This window comes from Coregonus clupeaformis, chromosome 35 (genome assembly GCF_020615455.1).
Source record: "Coregonus clupeaformis isolate EN_2021a chromosome 35, ASM2061545v1, whole genome shotgun sequence".
NCBI lineage: Eukaryota > Metazoa > Chordata > Actinopteri > Salmoniformes > Salmonidae > Coregonus > Coregonus clupeaformis.
In genome coordinates, this window is record NC_059226.1 from 39474246 (window position 1) to 39481041 (window position 6796).

A 6796-nucleotide genomic window follows, 5' to 3' on the forward strand; every position below is an offset into this window, starting at 1 on the left:
TTTTCAAAGACACTGAACTTGTGTCAATTCATCTGAACTGTGTATGCATTGACATTAGGGCTGGGCAATATGGAGAAAATCAAATATCACATTTTTGACCTAACACCTTGATGTCGATATTACAACGATATTGTAAGGTTGACAATTGGTGCATTCACAAAATATCTTCCACATTTAGATTTCGGATAAATAACTATCATATTGTGGATATAATGACTAAGTGGTTAGTTGTCTGTAACTGTATTATCTTATCTAATTATATCCTACAGGTGTTATCTTTCTATTAACTTTTCAGTTACACACAATCTTATAGCAACACTATTGTGATGACACAAACCACTGTCTGTTTCTTTGCGATCCAACTCCTCGTTGACAATCACTGCCGGTACTACTGCACTCTCAGCTGATGTTTCAGGCCTCACTGGAACACTGTCACTGACTAGGGCTGTCTCACTATCATTTTCTTCACTTTGGCCTCCTCTTGTTCTCTTTCTGATTCCTGCATGGGTGTCCTTGAAGTTAACACAATTGAAATGATGGTCATACTCGCTATTTGTGTGCACAACAATAAGAGAGACATATTCCCAAATAAAATAAATTATGCTACCCTTGCATTGCTTTAAGAAGTACATACCCATTGCAGCTCAATCTGTGCAGCTTCATCTCTGAAAAGGGAACTTCCTTCTGACAAGTGATGCAGGGGATGACTGGACCAGAGGCAGGACGTGAGCTCTCCTAACAACAACAACAAATGGCTTTTAATTAATGATTAAAAGTCACCAGTAATCTTTGTTTTGATTATGTATTAAACTAAGTCTCTGTAAATGTATGTACACAATCTAAGGGTAGATCCTGTTGAAGTGGACGTATGTAGATTGTAGCCTGTCCAATCATCGTCGATGGATCTTTCATATAGGCAAGGGTGTATCCAGTGCTGGGACACTGAAGCAACGCAAGATTTCGACTGCGAGTAGATCCTACAAGTTTTAGAAATTCAAAGCCTCCCCCTTGTTGGAGCTTCGAAACACTTCCATCAGTTTATTTGTTATAACCATGGGATCGTGGTCATTCCCTGGAGAAAAAACAAAACAAAATCATAACTCACCTCACCTTAAATTAAGCAAATAAGCCTGTGATAACTATTATTGACACTATGAACACCAATTAAGTTTGAGTCACTATAAAAAGAAATGCAAATAATTTCAACAAGCCACAGACAGTACAAACTTTTTTTTACTTTTGGTAAATGCCTAGTTTCGCACTGACCTGAAAATGTTACTTTTGCTCTCCAAGTCCTGAAGTAAAAGTTCAGCTTTAAACAGTACGCTTGGAATTTTATCCGCATTGTGGTCAGCCAAACAACAGACAGTGTGTGTGTAGCTTCTTCGGCTAACTTGGACTTGTGCTGGTCGTCTCGTCATATTCCTTCTGGCTCCAATGTTATATGGCGCAAAGAGCCTTGCTACCTCCGCTGCAACACAGAAAAACGTAACAGCTCAATGGTCACCAGTCAGCTAAAACAGCCTCTACTTCTATCTTGGGATGCTCAAGCCAGCTAACACCATTTAGCCGATTAGCGAACTAGCTAGGTTTATGCTTCCCCCCATTAACAATAAACGTGTCACGCACGAAGCATCATAATACCGCATGCAAATACATGTTCGAGTCGATCTAATTTAACCTACACGTGTGTCCCGAATCATTAAATAGTAGCACACCTGGCTAACATGAAATTACTTAGCTTACCTTGGACAGGTGTGCGTGATTGAGCGGCCGGTATCTGCTGTGACTGAGCTGCCGGAGTCACCGGTGCCGCAGGGAGCCGTTGGACTTCTGCTCAGAGCTTCCTCAATCAAATTCGCTGCTTCTCTCAGCAGCTCCGGGCAACTTTTAGACATTTTGTCCTGCACCTCACACAGCGTCTCAACATTGGGGCTAGCAGGACCGAGTCTTCTCTTGATTTTTTAGCCGTTGCAATGAAAGTTCTGTTTAACCGTGTAACTAAACCAACGTAGAGGTGAATAGCGCCACCCAGTGTATTGGAATGTGTTCAGTAGCTCTGCATCAATCCATTATCCGAATTGATTTGTCTTGGCTTGATGCAGAGGGTAACCAATCAGGCGTTAGGTTCCGCCTACCAACTTTTGATGGGTCAGTTTGACAGTTTTAAGTAATTCAGGAAGCACTCCAACGCAGGACCATGAAATGTAAATGTAAATAGTGAAATTATTATATATGTATTTTACATAAAATGAATCGGTATTTGAATTAATTAATGACACATTTAATAACACATTTATGTATTTAATTCTAATTTTAATTAATTAATGACACATTTAAGTAATTATTTAATGGTGTATTTATTTATTTAATTGTGGCACTTTTAGTCCTCCATATGATGGGGGGGATTTTAAATGTTGTGCAGTAGTATTTACTGATTGCTGGAAACAGTGAACACAATTGCACACATGTATCTTCCTCACTCACTCAGTTGCTAAGTAGTGACTGGAAGTCCACAGGAACAGGTAGCATGTCATATCAACCTGTGGTGACTGGCCTTGTCGACTTCGTGATCCTAACCCCCAACCGAAGCAGAAGAGGACACATCACAGAGTCTGCTGTGGTACAATAGTCAGTGGCTGTATAGACCAGATTTATGATGTACAAGAAAATACATGCCGTTACCCACAATCTTATCTGACCCACTCACACACACACACACACACACACACACACACACACTCACACACACACCGGGTGATAATAGAACATTTCTTATACTATTGGAGCAAGTTATTGAGGAATGTATCAGCCATGCATTTCATTGTCTATGGCCATTATCACTCACTCACAGCCAACAGAAAACATACGCATGTCAACAATTGACATTGACATGTTAGTTATTTAACAGAGAACTCTTATCCAGAGTGATTTACAGGAGCATTTATGGTTGAGCATAAAGAATCAAATTACTTGAGGAGCTATCTCATAACACCTCAAAGTTTTGAAAAATATATTTTTATTTTCTATAAGAAAATACAGTTGATCACACATCACTGATGTAAGTTCTTTACGATTTAAAATGTAGGATTCATTCACATTCAACCAGTATAGAATAAATAAATAAATACATAATCAATACATATAAAATTAGTACATTCATTTGAAACATTCTGTATTTAAATACAAAATTATCTTTTTTGAGAACAATCATGCTTTTCATGATGAAGTACATAGTACCGTATATCAAGCAAACGTTTTTAGTCTTACTACAAACAGACATGGGAAGAACACTGACTGTTATCTTTAAGACATATTTCAAAAGTAATAATTTAACAAATAAATGTGTTTGTTTAAATAAATACATAAAAAAATAAGTTTGAATACCTTTCAAAAAATATATATTGATCCAATCAGTAAGCAGTACATCGAAACATACATGAACAACCTAAACCTGAGAATGGTCTATAAATAATCATTACTTCTGTTACAAAGAGAGATATTAACCAGAGGTCCATCTATAAAATATAGAGATAATCTAATTATCTCTACGGTACTATCTCTCTAACATTCCTTTTCATTCAGGTTCTTGAGGAAATGTTTGTACGCCTGTAGAACAATAGTATTCGGTTGAAGATGTAGCTTCGTTCTGTTCTTCATGGGGCAGATACTGGCCTCCTTAAAAATATAAATCATTGAGCCATTAGTATGTAGCCTTCATGCCCTGAAGTGAGCAGAACTGTGCCGGAGATGGACCTGAACTGAGTGCTTCCGTCTGTCAATAACACTTCACTAAACAGTGACTGTGTCCCAAATGGCACCTTATTCCAAGGGGCCCTGGTCAAAAGTAGTGCACTATATAGGCAATAGGGTGCCATTTGGGACGCATCCAGATAGTGTTCAGGGAGTGACCTATCAAAAACACTTCAATAAGCAGTGTGTATTAAACAGAGGCAAATGGCACCCTATTCCCTATATAGCGCACTACTTTTGACCAGGGCCCATAGGGACTGACCTGTCCAAAACACTTCACTAAATTGTGTGTAAAACAGCCAGAGTTCAGAAACTCACCTCAGGGGCAAAGCTCTGAGGCAGAACCTGGATGTTCTTCTGCAGTCTTTTCAGAAGTGGTTTGTGTTCCTCGGTCCGGGCCTTCACCTTGTTCACTACAAGATTCAGCTTAGTCGCAAACATCCCCTGGCACTCACACTGCAGCTAACACATGAGGAGACTTGATCAGACCACAGTTCAGACAACAGTTGTGAGTTATGCATACACTACAGACATGTGTGTGTGCGTGCGTGCGTGCGTGCGCGTGTGTGTGTGTTGATTGATGAAGGATAGATGACTTACTGCTTTTTCCTCCATTGCTGGTGCTGGTACGCTGTACATCTTTGGCTGTATGATGGAATAAAAACAGTCTCATTAGATAAGAAAGACAGAGGCTACATTCAGAATGGCAGTATATTACAACTCCTCCAATCATCTCATTGTCTCTGTGTATTTATTTACTTTAGATAACATCTCTTGTTGAACCAATGCCCTGCGGTTTGTGACTAGCCACGATGATGGACACAGTCTGGAACTCACCACCCAACTACATTTTACTCATTTAGCAGACGCTCTTATCCAGAGCGACTTGCAGTTAGTGAGTGCATACATTTTTTCAGACTGTCCCCCCGTGGGAATTGAACCCATAACCCTGGCGTTGCAAGCGCCATGCTCTACCAACTGAGCTTCACATCAGTGAGCTTAACTTTGAGCTCAACTAAGTGTGCGTCCCAAATGGCACCCTTTTACCCATATAGGGCACTACTTTGGTCAAAAGTAGTGCCCTATATAGGGAATAGGGTGCCATTTGTGGAACATTACTAAGCCTATTACTGTATATATACTTACAAAAAAGAAGTTCCCCAGAGTGAGGCTGCTCAAGTCTTCCAGGATCTCTGTGCGTAAGTTGTTGCCCAGACAGAGCTGCAGCATGTTGAGAAACACAACAGCAACGACAACAGACTTCATCATTTTCATACTGTGATCTCTAGTTCTCTGTCTATTACTCTCTTTCGTTCTCTCTGGTTCTCTCTGGTTCTCTCTGGTTCTCTCTGTTTCTCTCTGTTTCTCTCTGTTTCTCTTGGTCTGTCGGTCCCAGTAGAATGTGTGAAGTGAGGATAGAGATCAGCAGCGTTGATGCTTTTTATGGCAAACAAACAGGAAGTTGTTGTGAGAGGGTGTACAGAAACCGTGATGTCACTGAAACGGCCCAGAAACCAGGCCCTGGTCGGAGAGATCAAGGAAAACACAGTATCATCATCATCATCATCATCATCATCATCATCATCATCATCATCATCATCATCACCACAGGAATGAATGGTCAGGGATGATATTCATTCATATATGAATCTGATAAAGATGTTTGATGATTATGATAGATCGTTTCATGGTGTTGTGTCCAGGACCATGTATGTTAACAAAATGTTGACTTGTTAAATGAAAATCTATTAAAGTTGTTTAGAACTGCTGCTCTCTCATTCCAGCTCATTCCAGCTCATTCCAGCTCATCAACAGCAGATGTATTTTTAGAGAGTGTGCACATGGTGAGAGAGATCCCGATCTTGCACTGGCAAAGCTATGGACAGTCAATATATTGCACTGTACTTTCATCAAATATAGGCTCTGATAGTTTGTGCAACATTTTGTGGAGGAGTTTTAAAGATATGGAACTCTGACCTCTTATGCGAATGAGAGATGACCCAGAGATGCACCTTGAGTTGTAGGCTACAAATGGAAGTGGTGGTCAGCAGTGGTGTAAAGTACTTACAGTTTAAGTTGGAAGTTTACATACACTTAGGTTGGAGCAGGGGCGGTGTGTTCATTAGGGCGATATGGGCGACGCACTGCCAAACGGGAAAAGGAAGGGATTTTTTTTCTAATCAATTATATCACGGCAACAGTAGTTATCAGTGTTCTAATCTAGACGTCTGATCTGCCACTAAATGTCCAATCAGGCTAAAGTCGTGCTTCAAATGGCCCCGCCCCTTTTGGGGCGATTTCAGTCAGGTTGAAAATCGCCCCAGAAGTCTCTCATAGACTCTCATGTAAAATCATTTTTTTTTCAAATATCAGAGCTTTCAATACAATCTCTATGGGTTCCGGGAGGGCTTGCACTTACGCGCTTTCGTCATACGTAACATAACCATGAACGTAACTAAGAAAAGAGTGGGTAGCAGCGTCAATCAATTCAAGTACTACTGTCAAGATGGCTAGCGTTCAGTGCAACTCGATTGTCTCTTTGAAAGAAGTTCCTTTTTGTCGGCGAACAAATCAAGATAAATTGGCAACGAAACAATTAGGACCTCCCAGAACAAATTTAATAATTCAACAGGTTTCTACTAAAGGGGGAAAGTCCTACACCCGAGGATTTTCCAAAAATTGGTACGAACGAAAAACCTGGCTAGCAGGCTGCGATGTAGCTAATGCAGTCTTCTGCTACCCCTGCTTACTCTTTCACCCTGAAGGCGGCACGGCAGACAGCACCGCTTGGACAGCGACTGGTGTAACGGACATGCACCATCTTTCAGAAAAGATTAAGAAACATGAGCTGTCAAAGACCCACATGGATAGCTGTTTGAGATTGTCTGCTTTGGGGAGAGTGAACATTGCCACTCAACTGGATGAGGGATACAGGCTAGCTGTCCGCCGCCACAACGATGAGGTTAGCAAGAACCGCCACATCCTCAGCCGGCTAATCCAGTGTGTGAAGTTTTTGCGGAGTGTTTGAGTTAGCTTTGCGAGG

The 6796-nt window shown here is 40.8% G+C and overlaps 1 long non-coding RNA gene across 1 annotated transcript; it reads right to left on the bottom strand.

Moving 5' to 3' along the window:
• Window positions 1–474: 474 nt before the first annotated feature.
• Window positions 475–1016, bottom strand: LOC121545826. Its single transcript, XR_005996304.2, has 3 exons — window positions 835–1016; window positions 635–735; window positions 475–512 (listed from the first exon to the last, which is right to left on the bottom strand). It is a non-coding gene; the product is annotated as an uncharacterized LOC121545826 (long non-coding RNA).
• Between the last annotated feature and the right edge of the window lie 5780 nt (window positions 1017–6796).